The sequence below is a fragment of the Colias croceus genome, chromosome 5, assembly GCF_905220415.1.
Source record: "Colias croceus chromosome 5, ilColCroc2.1".
NCBI lineage: Eukaryota > Metazoa > Arthropoda > Insecta > Lepidoptera > Pieridae > Colias > Colias croceus.
The window spans coordinates 2,801,953-2,829,473 of record NC_059541.1 but is presented as its reverse complement, the minus strand read 5'-3'; positions in this window follow the sequence as shown (position 1 = coordinate 2,829,473).

The following is a 27,521-nucleotide window of genomic DNA, read 5'->3' as shown; positions in this document are numbered from 1 at the left end:
GACACTAGGATATTTCCAATATTTGCCGGCGAATGTAATAGTGACTATTTTGCGGTTCCTTTTTGCCTATTTTTTACGAGCGGTCGATATTACGTCGACATGTGGCCCGGAGGTCGGTTATTATTTTTTGCGCGACGTTGATTTCACTGGGTCTCGTATTATAAGGTATCTCTTGCGTACAGCGTGTCGAATGATCTTTATGAAGTGATATCCTTGCTTCTGAAAAGCTGATGAGTTTTAGAGTTGAATTGAATGAGGGTGTATATGAGGCGTGAGCGTTAATAAGACATGGGAGTACAAATTTTTATATTTTATCAACTAGATTAGACTTTTGTTGGAGAAAGTTTTCTTAAAGAACGTTTAGGATATGAACTAGACACTTTATGTAGTAACGAATGTCCGTAGTTGCGTTGCGTTACATATATATTATATTTATGTGGAAATGTTTAAAGTATTCAGCTCAAATAAGCTGAAATAGAGCAAAGGCATTGCTATTGAGCTTAAATGAATATTTAATATTTATACGCTAAGAAAGTGGCAAGAACTCGTGGGGCTAGGATCAAGTCGTAAATATGAAGGAGTAATAATTAACAAGGGCAAAAACTAGGCTAGCAAAGTGAACTTGTACATGTCGCAGTCATTTGGTTGAATTTGCTATTTGATTGAATGACTAGCGCCTTCATTGAATGGTGACATTTAATTGAATGACTAAAGGACAACTCGTCAAGTTATTGAATGTAACGTTGAACGTCTTGACTGATCGTCATTTGGCATATCTGCTAACTAGTTGAACGTTGAGTGATGCTTGTTAAATTAACGTTCAGCCTAGTTATTCTATTGAATGACGTCATTTAATGAACGCGCTAGTCATTCAATCAAATAGCAGATTTAACCAGATGACGGCGACATATTAAGAAGGAGGTCAAGATTCCTCGCCGCCATATTAAAAAGGATAATATTCACAACTTTATATCTAGTGCATTTTTATGATATGAACTTTTAGTGTACTCGTATATTGTTACATTACTTTAAAATGTAGCTGTAAAGTTATTCCGTCTTTTTGTGCATCATGGAACGGATGGGAATATTTAGAGAGATGTTTCGGGATAGATCTTTAGATTGAAATAAGTATTAATGAAATTGGGAGGATTTGTTTTTTGTATTGTTTCAGCATTTAACCAGATTCAAAATTAATTTTTAGGTATATTTTTAATCAAGGCGTGGGCTCAATTCTTTTTCGTAATCTAATCTAAAGTCTTAAAGAATAAAAAATAAGATTCTAAATAAGATTAAGATTCTAAATATGATTTATATATTCTTAAGCTTAGCGAAATTAGACCCGAAAGCAATTTTATGTCTAATTTAAGATTAGACTCCCACATATTAATGTGATACTATTTTAAATATTTACGCAAATATGCCAGCTGAAGCGATTTACTAAATTTAGATTTGGATATCGGTTAATGTTTATTTAGTTTATTTACTTTTAATATACAAACATATGTATGTTTGTGATTGATGATATAAGTAGGTATCGACTCTACGTTATATCAAAATGATTTGAATTGAAAAATGTTAACACCGATTGTAAAAATGTTATAGTTGGGAAGGTCTTCCCTATTCATTGTGTGAAATATATTATTCATTAAATCTCGAGGGTTAGTTTTTTAAGGTGATTATGCTGCATAGATTCTTAATCAGTCCAGATAGTCAGTTTCAAACTACAAGAGTACCTTGTAGGATTATATATGTGGTAAGTGTTATTTCTAATTATTAGTATGACATTCATAAATGAGTCTAGTTAGTAATATACATAATACAATTGTGTGTATTGTTACCATTAATTGAGGCACTAATAATAAATCATAGGTGTTACAAAAATACAGTTTTTTATTCAAGCTATTTTAATATTTTGGTCCAAAAAAAAAGTTGATTTTTATAGTAAACTTTCACGTCATATTGTGCCCTTTTGTGATTTTTATCGAGTGACGTGGCGGGTAAAATTAAAGGAGTAGAGATCAAAGGGCGCCCGCATCCCGCAGAGAAGAGTTTGTTTAATTTAAGTTTTATTGTGGCCGGACTCTGGGTGACCGTCTCTATACTTGTTACGAACTTTTCATTTGGATTATCTTTTTGTTCCTGTGATATACTATTTTCATTTAATTGTTGTAGATCGCTCAGTCAGAAAAATACATTTAATACGTACACTTTAATTTGATAGGTAAAGGGATATATGAATATTTCCTTGCTGCAAATAAGCATTGTAAAGGTTCTCGTTTGTCTAGTAGAAATTTGAAATAAAAATTTTACGAGTGTCAGTGAACACATGTTTTTTTATAACATATTAGTTTAAATTCATTCATTTCATAAATTAATACCTATTGTATTTTGTAATATAATAATTTCTTAACATGTTTCATCGTAGTATTTAACTATTAATCACATTTAATGACTACAGGCATGTTTCATGTTAGTTTGATGATGAATTTTAATCAAAATGAAAGCGTACGAGCTGAAATTCTAAATATTTAATACCGTAGATTTTAAGCAAAGTGTTAATAAATTACTCTATAGGTCAAATATAAATATTATTTTGTGTTTTATAACACATTGAAAAAGTGTTGATCATTACAAATGTACAACATAAGTATAGATAGATTTACACTATGTGATTAATTTTGGCTCGGGTGAATTTGATACATCGATATTAAACTTCAGACAACAAAATTACCATCTTACCAAAGCTTTAACAATTTCATTAACTAATGAATACGGACAAAGACAAACAATATCTGCTTGTAACATAAGAAGAATAATGTCTACACTATTCTATGAAGAGGGAATAAAAATTCTCCCTTTTATGACTGGAATCCATTTCATATAATTTTATTCCTTGAATGAATCAAATCATGTATCTACTAACTTAAGTGTGCTAAAGGGAGTTTTAAAATAACATGAGCTTTACCATATAAAATAATAACTATTAAAATAATTTAGTTAAATTTGCTTTATCTTTAATTTGTTTATATACTAAATATGTTACTCGTGCCCGCGTTTTATGTTACACAACAAAGTCGTTATTAATTTATGATAAATCCAGGGTTTAGCATATAATCTCCGCTCATCTCGACCCTGCCAACAATTGTTGAGCTTCTGGCTGCCCTTTGGATTTGTTAATATTAATCCGTTACCTGCTTTATAAATTTAAACATTATAATCTACGTTATTCTTTGCTATACCTATATAAATCTAGTGTCTTGATATCTTGATATAAGTTACGAGTAAAATATTAAAAAAAAAAAATTTAAAATCTCTACCTTGTTAAAACTTGTTTTTTATAAATTTATCGTTTTATTAATTGCTAAACTAGAAGCAGTAAAAGAAATCGTGCATATTATTAACAACAAATTAAAACGCTATAACATATTCTCATCTGAAATTCTTAACACCAAGTTCTACTTTCTCATGTATAGAAACTGTATTATTATTATTTGTTCTTTCATTATTCGCTCGGCTTCTTTGAAATCAATTCAACATTTTATATATAAATTTTTGAACTATATTAATGGATCGAAAATAGCCGGTCCAATCAAGCGAATAAATCTTTGACGGACGCATGGAATTTCGCCCGCTGATTGGTAAAATGATTGCAGTTTATTTGACACTCGAAATGCCTTCAATCGTTATTGGCTGTCGATAAATAAATCGACTACTACAGTAATGGAACATGGAACTTCCATCTGCTGAAGTACGTTATATTCTTTATTAATATCGATAGCTATTGTATTGTCAATAAAAGATCAAAGAAAGGTGAACGGAGTGTGTTCTGTCCTTAAGGAAATGTGATTGGGAAGTGAATTGAATTGTAAGTAATGGATAAAGTTGTTTTTGTTTACAGACGTGGACTGGTTTATAAATATAGAGGGAAGATGGGTACTTATATTACACAGCTCAACAAAAAAACAATTTTTTTTGTTGCCCTGGATATTTCTACAGATTTATATATTTCAAGTATCCAGTTTGCGAATGTAATCATTAAAATTATTTAATTGGCTCTAGTTTTTTTTTAAATTGGATTTTCATATATTAAATTTTCTTATGGCCCTTCAGAATACGGGTTACTAACAAGTGTTTATTTTTTGGTGAATTACGTTTTCTGCACATTTATTTGCTCAGACATAACCCTATTCTATAAAACTGACTGAAAGAATATGAGAATAATAAATGGTTTCTGTAGAAAATACATTTTTATGAACAACATTGTTCGGTTTGTATTGAGTTGAAGAAACCCAGTAGCACTTGGTCAGCAAAGTGGATAGGTATAGGAAATTCCCTTGATGTTTTTATTAATACAATTATACAAAGCAAATTCATTAGGAATAATTAATAAATATGAGAATTTAGGCCTTTGAGGGAATCTAGAAGTATAAGAAGAATACCCGACGGCCCTACAGGACGGGCGTGTCGAAAATTGATAAAAGATGAGAATTCAACAAAATTTTATAACTGATGCTGAATGTAAATTATGGAGAGATATAGTATTGGTTAATTTATGGTAAATTTAAAACACCAAATTATAAAGAAATTGCACAACACTTGTTAAAAAACTTCATTATTTTATGAGCAAATACGAACATAAAGCTACACTTTGCCTTCAGTCTCCTGGATAGATATCCAGGTAATCTGCGAAATTTCTGTGAGAAACAGGAAGAACGCATCGAAAAAGAAGTAAAAATTATGAAATAAAGGTATCAGGGTATATGGGATCGTCACATGATGGCAGATTACTGATGGTCCATAACAAAACTATTGTCCTATAATTAACTAAGAAGAAAAGCTTATAAAATCTATTTCCTTGTACTATTTCACAAGTCTTAATGATTTTTCTCTATTTTTATATCCATTAGAATTAAATAAATACTAAAACAAAACAATAAGTAAAACTTTGTAATAAATAAATGATGTTAAACAAAGATACCTTCTATTTCATGCTGCGTTTTAGAGTCTTATAAGAAAATTAGGATTAAAAAAAAACTAGAGCCAATCTACCAAAACCATTAATAGTTTTATGTATAATATGCATTAAATTATTCAAAACCACTTTCACATCCAGGGCAACAAAATCATTGTTGACCAGTGTTATCTTTAGATGTGTATGTTATATTAAAATCATTAACTATCATAATAATATTTAGGTTAATTTATAAAAATTGATTTAAAAATAAAAATGATAATAATGATGTAGTACTCTACTACACACTATAAAACGAATAAATCAAAATGGAATAATTTCGACATCATAATAAATAGTAGTCGAGATTAACCGGTAAACACGCCTAAAACAAGCGTAATCCCAAAGCTAAAACTTTAATAACAAACGGAATCCCGAACAAGTTGGAACAAATAAATGCAAATATCGTAGTTTCACAATATGTCGGTACGACACTAACGGACTTATTAGTTGGTAACTCGTTAACCGTACTTAAGGAAATTTAGGTCGTCCCGTATCGTTGGGGCCAATTTATTGCGCACACCTACGATCTTCTCACGGTGGGACACTGCATTTCTTGTTCTGTTACTAATTAATTGCGACCGTTTACACGTGATGTGGTTTCCGTGATATCGTCTGAGAATTGATTGAACTGGTTATTTATAAACTTCAATTATACTAGGAAGATATTGCGTTACTTATTTTCACTTGTAACTTTTTGTTAGTAACCTAAAGTGGATATGCTTGTCTACATGTGGAGGTTTCCTATTAAATGCCGCCTGAAATGATAAAACAGTGTTATGTATTCCTTCGTATAGAGTTAACAAAATTCACTCACAAATGACGTAACCATTTCTATTATCTTAATTTAAATAATATGTTGAAAAAAATACGCATACAATAATATGTAGGTTTCAATTTAAATAATTATGGACTTGATAGGTTTTGGTTCTGCGAATTTAATTAAAACTTAAAAAAAACATGTTAGTTTCATATGATAAAGTTATAAAACATTGAGAAAATATTTCTGTGTTCCCCAGTTGTAAATATAAATGATGACAAGTTTAAATTTTTAATGGAAATCGTAAAATATTGTACAATTTCACCTGAATAAATATTGATATGAAATCCGAAATTTATTGATATTATTTCCCTGAATCTATAATGGATTTAATAGACATATTGAACAACAGATTATCGAGTTAACATAACTTCTTACGTTCTTATATAGTCGAGTTAATCTAATAAAGAATTCTTGAAATTTTCTAGATATTAGTTTGATCATTTGTTTTGTTCTTGTTTTATCTAACATCACTGTGCAATTGTCCCTCTGTATATAGGCAATCACCTTAAATTATACTAAGGTATCAGCTGCTAGATTCAGTTGGTATTATAAAAGGGATCATGGTAGAGATAGGAGAAAATTTTGCAATAAAATTGTAATTAGTTTAGTAAAGGTTATAGCTAATAGCACAGATTACTAAATAGTGAATAGTGCGAATAGTGCTAATTACCAAACATATTCTTAACTCAAACTCAAACATTTATTTATTCAACTAGACTTCGTTTAGAAGCGCTTTTGAATCATCATAATATTACAGAAACAATAATAATTTACTCTCTTCTGACTTCGGTTCCTTAGTCTTGCATTGAAATAACCCGTATAATTTGCAAAACAATCTTGACCCAATATTATGCATCTTTTAATACATCTGCAGTAAAATTGTTTCGGTATAGTAGCGTGCACTCGAAGGTATCCGCCGTTACTGGGAAACATTGCCTCATTGAATTGCTAAGCCAATTCCTCGCTGTAAACGGCGCCCGTCTTCCTGGCTTTTGTGTAATTAATTTAAATTATACACAGTTATATTATAAACATAAATTGAGAGGTGCCGTGTGTACAAAAATAATTATATTATTCGAAAAGTATAAATGTTAATGTGTCTTTAACATTTATACTTTTCGAATTACTAGGGAAATTTTATCCGTAATTATAACATATTATTATATTTAAAAGAATGTGAGTTTTCATTTTTAATTATTGTTAAAATTATAGAAATAGTTTCAACAATGAATCCAGAAAAAAGAATTCCATGTTTCACAGAAATGGATACTCTAAGCTCTATATGATTTTGCTTTTGGTTTTCCATATTAATATCTACGTAAAATAATTTCAAAGAACTCATTGTTTACGGACAGAGCAAAAACTATTTCGTATATAAACATCGTATATAAACAACAAATTAAGTCGCCTAGTTCATGCCACACAATTTACCGCGCAATTTCGTTGTGAATTTTAAAGTTGTTAAGTCTGTTTACATATAATAATCAATTATATTATTAATAGCCCACAGTTTAAGGAAGACTTCCCACACTCTAGAGATCAAAGGCGGATCCCGCGGAACATCGCAATGGTCACTCGACTACGAATTCCAATAAAAATTCAGTTAGTTCCGGCAGAGATGGATACACGGTTAACTGATGAATAACCCTGGTTTCCCGTTAGTACCCCGGACACGCGCGCACCACGATTTATATACAAATGCGTCCAGTCAAGCTGACTATATTTATTTTTCTGCCCTAATGCGCCTTCTGAAATATTCATGCGGTAGTCACGCTATCTGTCTTCCTGATGTCCTATAATAATGATGTAATGCCTCTGACAAGTGTAATGATGATGTAATATGGTTTGCCTTTCTTTGTGCCTCACCTCGCCGTGACTTATGACCATTGTTATGCTCATTTCAGCGTGAGTGCTTGTGGATTTTTTATGGGAAAAACTATGTACGGCGAACCATATGAATTTAGGGCATAAACCCAACTGTTTTGAGTCGTCATCGACTCTATCGTTTTTATAATAATATGAAGTAAATTTTTTGAAAAAAAAACAAAAACCGACTTCAATAGTTCAGGATACATCGCCCATTTTTGCAAGTGACTACTATCAAGCTAATTTTCCGTTTGTAGCTTTATTTTGATGAGACACCGAATAAATTCGTGTACGAAAGTCTCGATTGTGGTAGCTAACAGAGATAACAAGGATAAAAATTTTTGATTTGATGGTTCTCAAATATTTATTACTAACTGAATTTTTTTTTGTTCAATCTCAAGATAATTACCTAAATTATTCGAAAAAATGTTTGTCCTACAAAATCTATGGTTGGTTCAAAGAGTCCCCCTTTCCAAAGTGTATCGATAACGAGGTCATCATAAATGATTACTAACAAGCTGATTTTTTTGTTTTCACTTAGTTAATGTTTATATAATTCAACAGACATATTGTCCTACAAATTGCGTAATAAATATTTGAGAACCATCAAATCAAAAATTTTTATCCTTGTTATCTCTGTTAGCTACCACAATCGAGAGTTTCGTACACGAAATTATTCGGTGTCTCATCAAAATAAAGCTACAAACGGAAAATCAGCTTAATAGTAGTCACTTGCAAAAATGGGCGATGTATCCTGAACTACAAGACTATACCTATATTATGTACAAATTTAAACTAAAAAGTAGAATCACATTCAAATCCGATGGTATTACACAATTTTGTTACAGAGATCCCATACCCCTACCATTCATCATCAGCTCAGCAACATCAGATGGTGACCATTAGATGCAAAAATCTACATAAATTAACATAATTTCTGATAAAAAGTGTATATGCCTACAAAATTTGAGGGATTCCCTCGATTTCCCCAGGATCCCATCATCAGATCCTGACCTGGTAACAATGGGACCACCTCTGACGTATGACCTACCAAATATAAAAAGAATTATTCAAATCGGTTTATAATTGCCGGAGTAATCGCGTAACAAATATACAAAAAAAAATATATATATACAGTCGAATTGATAACCTCCTCCTTTTTTTTTGAAGCCGGTTAAAAATGGCTTAATCATGTGAAATAAGGTAGTTTAATTAAACAATTATATTACGAGCCCGAGGCCTAATTATTAAAATTACCTTTTAGAATTACCTATAATAAAACAGAATTTGGTAAAATTTTGTTACGTACAGTATTTTAATAAATATTATAAAAATAGTTGCCTATCTATCCATCCATACAGAGTTGCCCAGCCATCATTATCAAAATTTTGATCATAATCAACATACAATTCCTGTTTTAAATATTTTTATAACAATATTTCCATCATCAAATGACATACGAAATATACCGCATACAAACTTTCTCACAGATTATATCTAAAGAGTTTGTCACACGGTGAGTTGACGTTAAAATTCAACATCCCTTCCCGTGACATTGTATATGTAAGTAAAATGAAAATTGTTAACCCAGCAAAAAAGCTGACCCTTATTAACGTCACCCCACCGTGTCTCACGTGCACGTTACAGGTATTTTGTTAACGTTTTGGGATTATATTAAACATTTTCACAGGTTATTTTACACTAGTTTTCGATACTCAGCTTTGAGAACGTGTTGCTAGATCTTTGTACTATGATCAAGAACTATTTAATCTTGAAGTACTATTGCGTATCAAAAGGCACCTTGGCTAATCTATGTGTATGCCTAAATTTATCAAAATCATACAGCCGTTTTGTTATTGAAAGATAACATACTTTTTTCACAATTCTAATATCAATTTAAAATTTTAAATATTTTTACATTTTGCTACATCTTGTAGATAAACAAACTGAAAGTAAATTTCAAGTTCAACACAAGAATTAGCAATATAACTTAGTATTCAGCAGCCAACGACGGAATCAAAGAACCGCGACATCCAGTTAAAAGACGCCTAACTCGACGCACCCATCCCGAATACCAATAAAATTTGAACCACGGACCTCATTTCGCTAAATTTGGTTACAAAACGAAGGAGACAACACAGAAAATTAGACTGGCAAGAAAAATAAATGCGGTGAAAGGTCGGAGCATACAAAATTAGAGTGAAGTAGCGTCGCGTTTGCCGCAAGTTAGAAGCAATATTTCATGAATACAAATCTTTTTATCCACAACTCATGAGATATGAGGGAATATATTTGATTACATTTTGTCTTCGCAACTTATATGATAATATGGAATTTTATATTAGCGCTCCTCTGGAATATATTGTGCAAATATTACTTATCTATTTGAAAACGTTGCTTGATGTATTTTATGAGATATGCAAATACCAGAATGTGCCCTTTATTCTGATTGTACTTATCCGTCTAATACTCGGAATACTAAAAGGCATTCGTATATGAATTCTTTCTCAAATTAAGCATATTTTCAGAATAAAAGATTTGAAATTATATGAATATACCAAGAATGTACAATATTCCGCTTAAGCTTTCACATCTATAGAATTATTCTTTATATGAAAATGCAATGAAAATTATACGATTTGGCATTCTTACATCGTACATGTTGACTACGTGTTTATGTAGTATGTATTTATTTCTTAAAATTGTTGTATTTCTTTTTTCTTTTTCCGAAGGTACTCCGATCATAACAAATATGTTTAAGTTGTTGAAGCAACATTACAATAAAGCTAAAATTCTAATCTTTAATATATATAAATCTCGTGTCACAATGTTTGTCCTCAATGGACTCCTAAACCACTAAATTGATTGTAATAAAATTCGCACACCATGTGCAGTTCGATCCAACTTGAGAGATAGGATAGTTTAAATCTCAAATCGTTTTAGAGAAAGCGGGCGAAGCCGCGGGCGGTAAGCTAGTATATGATATAAATATAACAGTTAGAATTACTCTTTGTATTAACAAAGAGTAATTCTAACTCTGACTTCTAAAGCTTCCAAAGCTATCATGTATACCTAATATTTTGGGTAATGATCTATACAAACCGCTGTTCTTTCACGCCTTGTGTCCCGTAATAACTGCTTTAAAAGACATATGCGGGGAACTGCAGCGGATATGTGTCATCGCCGCGACTGACGCCCCATCGAGATTACTATATAAAATATTCATATTTTATTATTCCCTGAGAGATGTGTACTTCCATTGATTGAACTTCAGGTGTGGAGATTATGTCAACTGAAGAAATACTGAATTATTTGGCTGCAGACTCTGAATATGCTTGGTTATAGATAAAGGATTTATTAATAAGTGTTGTCTTAATATTGTACAGCGTGTTAAGTTAGTAAAATTAGCTCTTTTGCTTACATTTTTTATTATTTTTTACTAAGTACGTTTTGATACGTTTTTATGATACATAATATTATAAGGGTATAGACTATAGTCATACCGTATAGGGTGTGCTATAAAACACGCTACCGGGTTAATAAACGATGGCGAAAATTAAGCTCAATATATACGTTAATAATAAACCAGTAATTAATTCAATAACGACGCATATCATTGTAATAGGCGTTAATTGAGCAAGTAATTATTTTTGTTATCATAACACTATTGGAGAGTGTAATTAAATGAACGATCGTTGTCAAACTGTACTGTATATCCTACTTGTTCATTTAAATGTTCAAATTAATGTTATTTGTTAATATATCTGCATTAATTAAAATAAAACAATGACTAATGTTGTTTGGAAATAAGAAAGCGAACACATTTTTCCTTGCTCGTGGCTTTCATTGCGTGGAACGTGGTTTTACACTAAGTCATAATACCACAGACTACTTAATAGCATAGAATTTTACACACCTACTCTAACGCGACTTAATAAATTGTATTGTATGATGATATTTTTAAAACTTAATTAAAAAACTTACTATACTAAGTATATTTGCCTGTCTTCTCGTTAATATTAAAGTAATATACGTAAAAGATATCCATTATCCACACTTTGAAAGGCCCACATCAATTTGAAAGTTGAACATAGGTAATCTGTTGTTGAAAATATTGCAAAAGTGTTCCCTTTATTTGCCTGCCACTTCCCACCTACATTTATTATACTGTATTTTGCACATCAAATTATTATAAGACATCAACATTTTGTTGCTAAGAAATCTTCAAAAACCTTTTTCTTTTCAAAGAAATTGCGAAAATCGCGTCAATATGTGTTATAAAGGCCTTTCTCCCGATTATGATCGATGGTCATAATAAAAGGGGAACTTTGGCCCTCTTTTATTATTTATTCGCATACAACGTTGTAGGCGAGAATTTTTCATGCAAATATTGGACGCCGTAACAAGTTTCATAAACGCTCCTGTAATTTTATGAACTCCTATTACAGCTGACCGGGTTATGAAGACGAGGTTGCTTTGCTTTATTTTATCTGCACTGAAAATATAAATTTCGGACTGAATCAAGAACGACTTGCAAAATATTTTCTGTTACAAAATGTTTTTACATTTTTACTGTATGTTTCAGTACGTGGAAAATACAAATACAAGATTTATTTATTAGAATGCAATCGAGAACGTTTTGAAAATTTGCCATTATCTTTTACTCCAAGCTCTCTATTGATATATTTCTAATTAATTCTACGTATAGATCAACAAAGTATGAATATCAAATGAATGAATCGAGTTTTGTATCCGTAAACAAGTTCCTGTTTCTAAATGTACCTACCAAAAATGAAATAAAAGAGAACAAAACGTGAATTACTTAAACATGGATTTTTATTCATATTATTATAATGTTTCTTTTAATTCATCAACCCCGTATCACTAATTATACCTTAATATTCAATTATAAAGCAACTGGAAATAACTAAATGAACCGTTGAAACATAAAAATTTCAATATGTAATTTACAGCTGGTGTTTTATCGCGAATCGCTCAAGGCTACCTTGCATTTTTCCCTAACTTGATGTAAAACTTACAAAAAGTTTTTTGGCCATTAATAATTCTCTCGTGGCCCAGATCCTTTAAAAGAATATTTTACTCTTTTGAAAGCGCAAACTGGATACAATCAAATTACCATCTGAATGGGCCTGTTTAATGCGTTCACCGCCCTTATGCTAAATTGTTTGGGTTAAACTTGAAGTATAGGAAAGTAAAAAATGAAGTGATGTAGTTTAAGAATCTCTACCTCATAAATCATATAAATTTCATTTCCTGCACTTATTTTAAACAATATTTCGTCGTCGTCGTCGTCGTTTCAGCCGTGGGACGTCCACTGCTGGACAAAGGCCTCCCTCAAGGATTTCCAGTACGACCGGTCACCGGCGGCCTGCATCCAGCGGCTCCCTGCAATATACAATAAACAATATTTGCCTCAGTCTAATTAGGTAGTCGTCAGGGTTATTTACAGGGTTATAGTATACCCATTTGTTTCCTCATAGAACATAGTTTTAGTCGGTAAGAAGGTGGCAGATAAAATATGAAAAGCCAATAACTTTCATTCTATACTTACTCACGTGAGCTCACTTTGCTCGGTGACAAAAAATATTGTAATTTCCAATAATAATAATCGATTTTAAATGTATATACATTTAACAGATATGTATATACATTTTACAGATATATTGCTTTTTACTCAGGAATAAAGCGGTCTTGTACTGGTGAAAGAATTTTGGAATTTATTTCAGTAATTACTGAGATGCCTGCAAACTTTATCTTTACCTTTTTAATATTAGTTCATTTTGTATTTGAGATATCAAAGAAGCTGAGTTTTCTTTAATGAAAGAATCCTTATCTCTATGAAAGTTGAATCTTTTATCTAAAATATATTACCTTTGTTCCTGTTAATTAAGACGGCTGTGTCTTACTTTTAACATTAACAATGAACAATCAAGAAACAAAGAAAGTGACTGCTGATTCGATCATACAATTAAAAAGAGTGAAGATTTGTTTTAAATATTATTCTGTTCCATTTAAATAAATAGTTTTTGTATATTTTTAAATTATTAAATACTAGCTTCCGCCCGCGACTCCGTCCGCGCGGATGTCGGTCTATAAAACTGAAAAATTAAGATTTTTGTTCTACGTATTTTTCCAGAATAAAAAGTATTCCATTTTATGCCCAGGATAATTAGGTATAATTATACCAAGTTTCATCGAAACCGAACCATTACTTTTCACGTGATACCTGAACATACAGACAGACAGACAAAAATTTTTTTAATCAGAGGTTTGGTATCGATTCAGTAACTTTTTCAATATTTTCAATATACAGAATTGATCCTACTACAGATTTATTATGTGTATTAAATATTAATATTCGTCAGTAAAAAAATAGCTAAAGTGCACCTTGAAAATTCTGAGGCGATTGGTGTGTCTTTCTTTTACTTACTGTTTTTGGGTAAAATTTAAGCTTTTACAAAAATCTCGTAACCCTCAAGGGACCTCTTGATTGTACTCAATTATGAGTCAAGTTATCTGTTCTTAAGTGAAGTGAATTTCCGTTTCAGTAAAGCTGTATCCGTTTCAGTGAGGGTTCATAGAAGTACCTACTTTTGTTATCAATCCACTTCTAATAAGTATTTTAAATAAGTCAGATGTACATTGTTTAAAAGGCTAAATAATCCATATAAAAAAAAAATGCCTGTTTTAGATAACATTTTAAGTTTTCTATCAATAAATCAAGATCTTTATCATCGGAGTTTCCACATTGGTGAGAAAAATTAACATTTTAATGAAAACAAAAAAGAAACATGTTTGAATTCTTTATTAAATACCTTTAAATGAGCTATAATTCTTCCATTTACAATATCACTATAGTCTTCACATCTTCATAGATTTTCAGATATTTGTTCAATGCAAAATATACCTCGACTTTGTTGATGTGTGTATGTTTCACACAAAACACACACGCTTTTTAGCTTATTACTTTTTATATTGGTTCTTTACAGTGCATATTGTATATTGTACAAGTTGAAGCCAAATAAAAAATTAGGTTAAGTATGAACACTATGTTTTTCTTCGATCAACATCTCTGCGTATTTTTCAGATATGTACTTCAATTTGAATAAGAAGCCTAGCTTTTAGTATTTTGAAATGTAAGAATAGGCTATTCGTTTAACATTTTAATACAATGCTTAAAAAATAAATTATGTTATGTACCATTAGTATAGTGGTAGATACATAAAATTGCAGTATATAACGATGTCAATACAATACAAGTTCCTTTATTTAACACACATACACAAGGAAAAAAAAAACAGAAAATTCAAATAAAGAAAGAATAAAGCTTTGAACTAAAAAATTCTCTTTCATTTGAAATCCGTTATACACTTTCTACTGAATACATAAAAATTTTCATACTTAAAAATTTCAGCATTTAATTCATTGCATTAAGTAACAATTACGAATCTCTGAGTAGACTTAAACCGTAATCCAAGATGTATGGAGTAACCGAGGAACGTGTAGAGAAAGGTTATTTTTAACATTTTCTCGTGAACATCTTTTAATCATGGGATTAGAAATGCAATGAGCTCCACGCTCCAGGATTGTAGGAACGGTAAATAAATGTTTTACATTTTTCAGAGTAGCCAGCAATGAAGTAATGCTCGTTATTATAAAATGAGTTTTATTTATGTAGAGGAGGAACTAATTGGAGTAATGTTGTTTTACAAATTATAAGTCATTGATCGTATTCAAGATTCAAGATGTTTAATTCATTTCATTCATAATTATGGATTAATTTGTTCTTTGTTTTATTTCAATCAAAGTTTATTGTGCAAATTTAGTATTGTGGAACTAACAACAAGTTCATAAAGATTCAATATAGGTACCACAGAAAGTTACAAACAATACAGAATGTTACAAACCATACATAAAACCTCCTTAAATATTTTCTTGTATCTGACAAAAGTGATTGAAGTTGAGTGATTTGATTAAAGTTTTCTAAAACTTTAATCAAATCTTTTCTCAATTCTGAAACCGGTCGTATATTATTATGTCTGGATACACTTGTCAATATACTCGTTACGTTATCTGATCCCGTGTTGTGACGTTTAATTAAATCTATCTATCTATACTGAAGCCTAGGTTATTTGTAATATGCTTTATGGTTTTACATTACATTATTGAAATAATAGTGTATTTTTGTAATTTTTGTTCAAGTACACAGATAAATTAAACAGGTTTTCTAACTTAGCTTTATTTTATTTCGCATCCCGCGGCGGAAGTTGAAACTATACGTATGGAGAAACCTCAGACGCGCTTTGTTGTTGGATTTGAAGCCTGCTTCCGGTACACGTTCGGAATTTGAAATTTCAATTCGTGCAACATTTTTAAATATAGTCAAAATTTTAAAACGCATCTGCGTCAAAGTAGGCTGCGTTAAAAAATGTGTGTTATAGTTTTGGACAAAGAATTCATTTAGTGTAATTAAGGGCTAAAAAGAACAATAAAAGAAAAATATAATACTATCCACTGTCTATTAGTTATTTTGGAGTTTTAAACATACGATTTATGTGAACGTGACGTGAGAAAATAAATGATAATTTCACGTTGATATTATTATTTAATATTTGTTTTTTCCTTATCAATTTTTTATTAATTAGAAAAAGCCTTGGCATGGATTTTACTAAAAACTAATATTTTTTATATAAACAGATTATCCAATTATAGTTGACTAGGCCTTGTTTTCTTAATTAAATATTAGCCAGACGAAAATTAAGATTCACGTACTTATTCTGATGCCAATCGAATAAGTAACAGATAAAAATTAAATAAATTAATCTATAATACCATAATATCCGTAATAAGCTGATGAAAAGAAAACTTTATGACGCGCCTGATGTAAAACATAAAATGTAGAATGTTGCCTTTTATATCTATGTAAAGTACACATTAAACGATTTTATTAAACCCAAATAATAATTTTGTTTAAAAATATTAATTTAGTTTCTAAATTGATAATATCAATGATGGAGTAATCAAATGAAAACATAAAAATAAACAAAAAAAGTGAAGAATTAGGACTTAAAACAAAATATTTGCACAATACCTAGCCTAAAATGTTCTAAATTGTTAAATTTTATACTATGTTAAAACAAAGAAATTTATGATTAGGTTTCCTCGAGTTTTTATTAAAAAACCGCCGAGGCGTACAAACGTAATAATTTAATAGAATAAGACCGCACTCTGACTGTTTGTCACGGAGTTTGCTCTAATTTGTCAACCCTCATTACGTTATCTCATCCCGTGTTGTGACTATTTGCGGGTACCCAGTTCCGTGCAACAAACTTTTTGTATGAAATGTGTGGAATAAAAATGTATTACGTTGCAGGAATAGGTCTGAAGATATTTTTGGAGTCAGGTTGAATTTAAATACTATTCGAATCTTCTTATTAATATAAGAAGAGTCGAATAGTATTTAAATTCATATATAAGATATTAATATATCTATCTCAATGGATTGTCATTGGGTGTAGATAAAACTTTCAGGACAAAAGTAGATTTTAAACTTTACGTTTAAGTTTAAAACATAGTAAGTAAAAATAATTTGTGTGAACTGGCTTATTCCATTTCAATAATATTATGATACTAAATAATATGAAGATAAACTTTTAACGTTGATTCAAAGCAAAGTAAACAACGAGCCAATTATTTTTAATCGCAGGAACATAAAATAGTTATTCTATTCATAGATCGGGGGTTTCGCATAAATTATTCTCCCTTTCCTATTTGCAAATTATTCAGAACAAAGCCGAGCTAAAAGAAAAACAAGTTTCCTTCAAAGAACGGTCCGTTTATTTGTTTTGCGCGGGAAAAAGTGAAAACAGCGCAAACTTGCTTAGTGATAATTGTGGTAACGAGCTGGGTCGATTGTCTCGCTTCGAATAGCTTTTATCGATGATGATGGCAATTCTATTTAAATAAGGTTTATTGTTTGTTAAATAATGTGGCAATAATTGAGTATGAAAGCTTATTTTGGCAAAGGATTCCGATGAGCAGCATGACAGCAATTTTGAGTTGATTATTATCAGTAGGTACATGAGCATTATAAAATATGTAGTTAAGTATGTATACGTCAAGCTAGCTCTTGTGTTATTATTTGTGAAAACGTGTTTATTGGTAAGCTAGTAAATTTACAAGAGTGCCATTAAATAATTTTAATATCAATGGAGCAATCATGCAGGATATTACTACAATACTTAATAATATCCCAATGACTATTAATTATAATGCATCATTTAAAGTAATGAATTAAACGGTTGCATAAAGGTAATTACTCGATTAAACAGTACGGTAACATCCCTTATTTTATTCCCCGCTAAATGCTATTAAACAAGGCAATTCGAATAAGTGTTTATAAAATCTACATATTTTATTCGATAGTGCAATAAATCTCCGAGACGCGCTCTGGTAAATGTATTTCGATTTGCTTCAATTGGTTCAGTAAACACTTGCTTTTATACCAGCATCTCAAGCAAAATAAGCCTTCTACGAATTTAAATTGAAATTATACGAACATTTCGGGTGTCTTTTTACTATTTGTGTTATTATTTGTGAAAACGTGTTTAATGGTAACTAGCTTACGACGACGGCTCCGCCTACGAAGTCAAAGGAAAACCCGCTTAGTCCCCGTCCCCGTAGGACTTCTCGGATAAAACCTATCCCATGTCATTTCTTAGGTTTTAGACTATCTGTGTAGCAAATTTCATCCAAACCAGTTTTGCAGTTTGGGCGTGAAGAAGATAGAGATAGATTAATATTCGAATTTATGGGTAATGTTGAAATTAAAATATACCTATTAGTAAAACCATGAAAACTATTCTATTATTGCGAAACAAATAGCCTTAACATTATTTTGGTTCAATTAATGATGATGTTGAGATAATGAGTAATTGAACAGTATTTATTCTATAGCTGTGGTTAAATGAAGGACAAAAGATAGCATGGTACACATATAAATTTATAAAGATATACATAATACCTATATTTTAACGTAATTACTAGCGTAAATACTAGTTTCCGCCCGCGGCTTCGCCCGCGTTTACAAAGGAAAACCCGCATAGTTCCCGTTTCCGTGAGATTTCCGGGATAAAAACTATCCTATGTGTTAATCCAAGTTACCCTCTATATGTGTGCTAAATTTCATTGTAATCGGTTCAGTAGTTTTTACGTGAAAGAGTAACAAACATCCATACATCCATACAAACTTTCGCATTTATAATATTAGTAGGATTCTTACAAATTTCGTTATTTTTTGTTTGTTCAGTTATTATTCTAATCCCATTAACGAATCCAACTAACCGTACCTAAATCATTAAAATATGTATCGTCGATCTTTAGTTAGTGGTGCAACTAACACGACTTTCTTTTATATTATATATGAAGTAGAATGCGTAGGATCACGGAGAGATTATTTCCGAGGGGTATTTTCTAAAAAACAACAAGCCCCAGTCGCAGATAAATGCGGTCTCACGTTCCTGGACCATGCACTCAGCGTCCAACTAGACAGACATTTGCATTCACAATCCATTGCACTTAACGAGACCGCTTTCAATAAATTGTAGAAATCCTACTGAATCTTACAAAGCGTGAAATGTAAGGGCCGACGTCCAGTTACGTAACGCAAGAGTTTCAGAGAAATAGCTTCGTAAACAAGCGAATTAGGTGGATAAATTAAATAATGTTAACATAGAATCATAAAACTGCGATTTAATTTAGCCCATTGAGCCCCCAGCGGCCCGATCGGTCCACGACACAATAGATTTTCTATTGTGTCTGTGATTCCGGGGCCTGAGTTATTACGTGTTTGAGAGGAATAGGAACAGCTCTATGAGAAAAAAAAATATATCCACTATTTATATAAACCTACTTCGCAACAATTAGCAAACTTAATTATAGAGGTTCGTAGAAGAAATAGTATTAAGTAATAAAATATATGCTACAAATTTCAAAAAGAAATAGATGATAGCATTGATTTATAAAAACTACAGTGGAAGCAACCCTAAAACACAACAACCGTCTCGTCACCCAACCGTGATTGTGACTACCATTTGATGAATTGCTTCACTTTTCTTACCCCTTTTAACATTGCTGAGCAAAAATAAACTCAACGTCTTGAAATTTAAGAGTCAGTTTCGGTCGCATTTTCGGTTTAGTAGTTTTTTAGCCTATGTATATGAGTGTCTACATTAATTAAATGTTGAAGATTCCGTGAACTTTAGTTCTGGCTTCGCAGAAAATGTACGACATTAGACGCGGGTTGCAATTAGCAGTAGTTAAAGCAGTTTTATTTAAATTATGCGAAAGTAATAGTCACATGTATTTGTGCCATACGTATTTTTAATTACGGAGTAGGAGTTAGAACGTATGGCATTTTACGGAGTACGGCATGAATAAAGTTTAAGGCAAACAATTAGTAATATTGCTTTCTTGTGTAAGACGGATTTGAAATGTGATTTATTTCATATAATATGTATTACTAATTACTATAGTTAGGTTTTCTGCCTGTGATCTGCTGAAATGGTGTCGGTTAGGCAGGCCCGGTGTTAGCCTACTGACACTACTAGTACTAGCAAATGAGCCGTAAATCTAAACAGGTGCCCCAAAAAGTAGTGATGAACGGAAGCTGGGAGGTAGAGGACCTAGAGGGCTATCCGAATCACCCCCATGTATGTTATGCGATTTTTCGTATTTTCGGAGTTATGACGTTTTTTTTCAATTTTTCACCAATCGCCGAGTACGATGATATTTTCACTCATGGTGACGTGAATTATTGCGCTAGATGCTTGATTTTTTTTGTGTGCTAAGCTTTGGACGAAATAACCCGGAAATTCATAGTAGCAGAAGAAACCATTAAAAATGATAAAAGGGCATTCAGACATTTAAAAGACAACTTTTTACGGTGATGTCGAACTTACATTGAGCAACAGCGGGGTTATTTTAAAAATTTCTGGTAATTAAACACCTATTTATTGGTTTTAATTTGGTTATAATGATCATCATGTTGATAAAATTTTTGTACTTACCACATTAAGATTTCAATTTTTCGATTGAAGCCTTCTGAATAATGAAAGAAAATTTTTAGGGTAGCTACCTGATAGATAGAGCAAGTTTTTAAAAGCCAAACGGAAACCTTTATTTATGTGATTTTATTTTTTATGGGCCCTTGAAGCTGTGAACATACTGGGTAATTTTATCTTTCTTGGCATTTAATTCTTTTTTTTATTCCATTCGAAGATCTAACGATAGTAAATGTTACCATACTGAATTAGCCTATCTTTCAGCTTAGCACACAAAAAAAATCAAGCATCTAGCGCAATAATTCACGTCACCATGAGTGAAAATATCATCGTACTCGGCGATAGGTGAAAAATTGAAAAAAAAAACGTCATAACTCCGAAAATACGAAAAATCGCATAACATACATGGGGGTGATTCGGATAGCCCTCTAGGTCCTCTACCTCCCAGCTTCCGTTCATCACTACTTTTTGGGACACCCTGTATATTTACATGGGCATCTGTGACACTAATAAAACGTACCGGTCACAGAACATAATATAAAGAGGTACCGGTTATGTTTCATAATTATGCACTAAACTCATACATCACATATTTTACTAATATTAGTGTTCATGTGTTAAGGTTTAGTTGCATTTTACGTACACCTCATAAGATTAACTTCGCTTGAAACTTTAATGCCTGGAGTAACATCGTGACTTATAACTTTGATGCGTTTAGTTTCTTTATTTAGTTTGTGTGCTTCAAAAAGGTTGGAGTAATCTTAATTCGATGTTGGAATATGGAGACATTTGTTGTACACAATTGAATTAAATATGACGTTAAATTTGTTTAAAAGCTGTTATTTATATTCGATACAAATAATGAACTTCCGAATGCTATTTTGCTGGAACTCGAGATCGGTAGAGACCTACCGTCTAATATAGGAAACGAGCTACGGTTGTATTGGTTAGATTAATACCCATCAAAGTAATTACTATATAACTTAATAACAACTAACAAGTAATATTTATTTACAGGAGTCAAATGATGTATAATTTCTTAGTATACATATCCTACGTATACCTACTAAGAAATAATTCATCGAAAAAGTACTTAAAAAAACATCTTCATCACAATGTATCCTAGGTTAAGTCTCAATTTGTAATTTATTCTGAGCAATAAAGCACAAATAAATAAATCTTGCAACCAAAATATCGCAGATAAGTTATAAAAACCACAATTAAAATATAATATTATTTGAGAAATTACATGATTCGTGCCACATATTGGAGGTCTTGTAATGTTAAACGTTCTACATTTTACAATGCATTACAGTTTTGGTATTTTGATGAAGGATCGTACATTAATAATTTGAGTCGTGACCGTGCCGTGCCCAGGGGAGGTCATTAAAAACTTCGCCTAGTAAGTTTTTATTCACTACTTCCGATATTCATTAAATTATTTACGAGCATACAATGTTTAGCAAAAGGCTCGTACAACAACAGATATAGAATATCTTATGTTTAAATTTTGGTGGTTGAAACTAAATGTTGTTTAGCAAATTTCAGAGAAGTGCACCGATTGTGTTGTGAACTTTAATTGTTTATTGTCGCTTATTCCAAGTACTCGCTTATTAGTAATAATAATTAAAACAAAAAAATATTTGAAAAACAATAGTTAGGAAAACATTGAATATAATGAAGTGCATAAATTTGAATCTATGAAATTTTAATGTACCTACGAAATTAATTGATATCCATGCCATGGTATAATACAAAGCCACAACAGTTGCGCTGTAGTTCCGCTAGCTATTGCAAATATATGATTCCTTTAATAAAACGATCGTGTCGTATCGTGTGGCGATATCGTGTCGTGACCATGTCGTATACAGTAAGTGAACTTTATAAGAGCAGGCAGACCGCGCGACCACACCTCGGCGCACTTGATTAGTTTTTGATAGACTTCGCTGGGATAGTCTATTTTTTAGTAAAGTTATTTTCAGTTTATGATTAAAAGTTGCTTAAATAGCTTTAACGTAATATCAAGTTTGGTAACTGGATGGAAGGTACGTTGGGTAGAAAAGTATCGTATAGTAATTTATTTTAGTACCTGAATACAATATCCATTAATTTAAAATCTTTTCGTAAATTGAAAAGAACTACAGATTAAAAATTATTTTAACGATATTTTCAGGAAACAATCAGCCTCGCAATCATCGCCACCAATCAAACCAAAATATGGGACATAGAGTTTCAAACTTTAACAAAGAGAAGCCTCTTTTCTGGAAAGTTTCAATATTTCAAATTTTTAGATACGATCATACTTACACACGTAGGACAATAATTACGCTCGTTTATAGATGTACATGTTTTGAACGTTTATCTATACTAATATTATAAAGCTGAAGAGTTCGTTTGTTTGTTTGAACGCGCTAATCTCGGGAACTACTGGTCCGATTTGAAAAATTCTTTCGGCGTTTGATAGCCTATTTATCGAGGAAGGGTATAGGCTATATATCATCACGCTACGACCAACAGGAAAGGATCCACGGGGGTGAAACCGCGCGGAGCAGCTAGTTTTACATATTTTCGCTAATTATTATTAATTATTTAGTTGAAAAGCTATATGAAATGAAAATATAAACAATTATGTTTTTTTTTAGCATGAGCTGTATGAATATATTATAGTACGATATTTTAGTAGACTATTATGTTCACTGTGAGACGTAGAGAAAACAATTGTTAATGTTACCATTATATATGTCATTAATTTATATATTACACGGGTTTAATTGTTTCTGTAAGATCTCCAAATAAATAAATAAATAGTAATAATGATATTCTTGTATTTAATTTTAACATAAAAGAGTTGTTGTTTGTAACTGGAAAAGACTGCGCTCTAGTCATTTTCAATTATTCATAAGATCTTAAAACATTGAAGTATGCTGATAAATAGGTACAAAAAAATTGTACTCAATTTAATTACATCAATATTTTGTATACCTTAGAAATACTATAAGACAAAATAATTTTAATTTAATGTATTATTAATCTTCGTTAATGCCCTGAGTTGCTTTGGGAAAACTGATAAAGACATAGAGCATTTTTAATCCTGATAACTATTTTATAACACTACTTTTCATTCAAATATAGTGTTTTATGAAAATTTGTGACCTTCAGTCTTATTTATCTAAATGTAAGGCACAATTTCCAATAGCTCTTATTAAGCTAGTGCAAAATGCAAACTCAAAAGCCTATTACACATGTACGCTTCCATTAGTGTAGTGCAGTGTTTTTCAAATTGTGATTTTTGCGCTGCGGGTGGCCTCGCATAGCGGGGAAGATGAATTGACTGGAATACACCTAGATGGGACTTTTGTATGCGTTATGTTCTGTGACATATTATTTATAAACTGCCAGTATTACATACATTTTTCATATTCCATGAGTGCTGTATTTTTGTTAGTAATATTTTATCGTCGCACTTTTATGTACCTATATTTATAATATAAATTCATTACATACTACAAACGACGCAGATGTATCTATAAATTTTAAAATTAATCGCATAAATTATTAGAGATACCCACCCTACTACTTTTGTGTCACGATATATATACAAATACATGATAATTATAGTCGTTATCATCAAAAAAAAACCTGAGTAAAAGACCCGCATTGAATAGAAACATTTATTCCCAAAAATGATACAGTAGGTACATTTAATTACAGACAAAACTTATAACTTAAAAAAGTTATAATGCAAAGTTTAAAATTACAAAATTATGAAATCAGCAGTATAATATATGTCATAAAAATATTATATTGTTACATTTCTTTAAAATAAATGTTTGTATAAACAAATAAATGTGACATGTTGTTACAGAAAATTGAAAAACAAAATCTACTCCAACAACACGACTCCTTACATTAAAGAGATTTATAACAGTTTGAAAAGCGCTGGCCAGCAATACGTTTGCGTAGTGCCGAATGCAAGTCTATTTAAAAAAGAAGAGTCAAATGTATACGTATTAAGGATCATAAATTTTGTTCTCGTTTTCAATAGCGGCTGAAACTGGGTCGGTGGCAGGTGGGGAGACCGGGTACACTCACATTGATCAAATCGCAAAAAAACAATCTAGAATTTTCGACGACGGATTGGCCTGCATCGGGAATTGGGGCCGCTGTGTAATGCACTGGAAATCTTGGCTTGTATTGTGAATGGAAGGAGAGTAATGTTTTGTTCGGATGAACATTTGAAATTGTGCTAATTTTTGTTAATTAAAGTGATTTGTTCAGTAACTTGTCTATCAAACTGAGTAGTTTAATTGATTCTAAATATAAGGTCGAATAACAAAATCCTATTAAATAACGGATTTGTTAAATTGAACTTCTTTGTTGAAATTGTACTGTATTAAGAGTCAATAAATCTCTAAGTACGTATGCTGTTTTATTCTCGAAAATTTTCATACTTTCTTAACTAGTACATTTCTCGTAGGCAGTTAATAATTCCAACTCCATACGAAATACAAATAGTATTATAAACTGAATTTCAAATAAGCAGCATAGTTTATACGAAGGCTATTATGAAAGCAAATCCGCTACGGTTATTAGGCTACGAATGTAATCGAAGTAAGGCGAGTTAAATTAAAGTAACTGTTTCGTTTAGAGGAAAATATAAATATCATTTTGTTATAACCTGAAGTATGGAAGTGGAGATTTTAAACATGTATTTTTATTTGTGAAAATAGTACTCATACCAATTTTACAACAAATTTTCACTCGTGTCGTCATCAAACGGTATCAAATCTTCTAGAAATAACACCTCACATGTAGTGTGTATAGGGGAAACTTGCCTAATACGTACCACTTAAGGAGAACCTCAAAAATTTTGGAAATGAACAATGATACACAGTTATTTATATTAAGTAATTATAATTTCACTAATGTTCTATTAGTATTTCAACAAAAAATAACATATATCTTATAAACTTCTGAGAAATAAACAATTTTCAAAAACTTAAAAAAAGTACGATTTAAGACCATTCATCTTAAATCGTACTAGTATATTCTTAAATCGTACTTTGAGATCCTATCATTGGTTTACAGTCTTAAAAATCACAATCTTAATAATCTTCTCCTCTTTTTCTTAATTTTAATGTACCTAGATTAATTCTTATTAATACAGCGGATGGTCTTTGCCAAATCCTGACAGTCATCGCAGTAATAACATTTTGTTTTTTTAGTTGTCCCTGCACATAGCTCATGTAGGTAATTGTGAAGTATGGGTAGGTACCCATACTTCACAATTACCGCATTTAATCATGTTTTCTTTAACGTCTTCTTGACATATTTTGCAATACCAACTGTCATTTTCATCTTGTTCTTGTTTCTTTTTCTTGTTTCCTTTTTGAGGTGTTTTCGTTCGTTCGTACAGGTACGTTTTAAGAAGTTGCTGCGAGTACGAAATAGGCACAAGTATCAAAAGAATTTCAAATTTGCCGCAAAAAAAACTGTCAACGAACAAGCCGGCTTTACTATGTGAAATATATTCACAAATATACGCATAAATATAAAATAAACAGTTAAACAACTTATGAACGGTATACTTGGAAGACAGTTCTTGTGAAGTGTGCGAAAAAATTACTCAAAAAGTAAGAAAAAACTTACTTGATAAATATTTTAGTCGGGAGCAACGTAACAGGTATTTATTTGTCACATGGCAATATGGCCGACTATTATTGACATTTTATGCCACCAGAGGCGCTGGTAACTATTACCCAAGCCGAGATATAGACGAGGTACGATTTAAGCGCAGGTACGAATTATGCAAGTTTACCCTAAATAGTCCAGTCAATGCAGTTTAACAAATTGTCTCTCATGTCGAAATCATGAAATAACACCACATTAAGTGTGTATATAATATCTATCTAAATACATAGTCCAGTCAATATAGCTTAGCATATTTTATCCCAAGTCATAAAATAACCTGCCCGTTTACAATTACGCGACCACAGGTCCGATTAATTGTTAAGTGTATAATATCTGTCTTAATACATAGTCCAGTCAATGTAGTGCGGGCTATGAGCGTTAATACATTAATTTAGTCGGTGGCTACGTTGGCAACTCCTCGTGTCTATTGCCACATGCGGCTACCGTGATAAACGACGGAATCGACTTTAATATCACCCAGCCTCGTTAGAGCAATATTGCTATGCTAATATAGTAGGCGTTTCAGTTTTGAGAGTTTTCGTGGGCGCTTGTTTATTATATTGATACTTAGAATGCATAATGTAGATCGGAATCTAATTTATATGTTGTTAATGTATCGTCTGTTTGTCAATACACGTTAGGTGTAATTTGTTCGAATCAAAGGCCTTTAAGTTGTAAGTAAAATAAGTTTCAATTACGTTGTTTTAAGTTCATATTTATAATGTACATTTTCACAACAATTATTATGAGTATTGTAAGTGTTATGGAATACCTAAATAAACTCACATAGATTTATGTATGTTTCAACGTATTTCACCATAGATATCTATAAATAAAATTGTATTCCGATGAAATAAAATAAAAATAAACGCGTCCCACTAGCGTGTATATTAAAACCTGAAAACCAATTAATTTAGTATATCCGTGGGGACATCGACTAAAACATGGTAATTAATCAACTGCGCTAGGCCAAAGTTGACATGTCGTATGGAAACATTTTACTATAATGACTGTTATTGTGCCATCAATACTATTAAGGCTTATAATA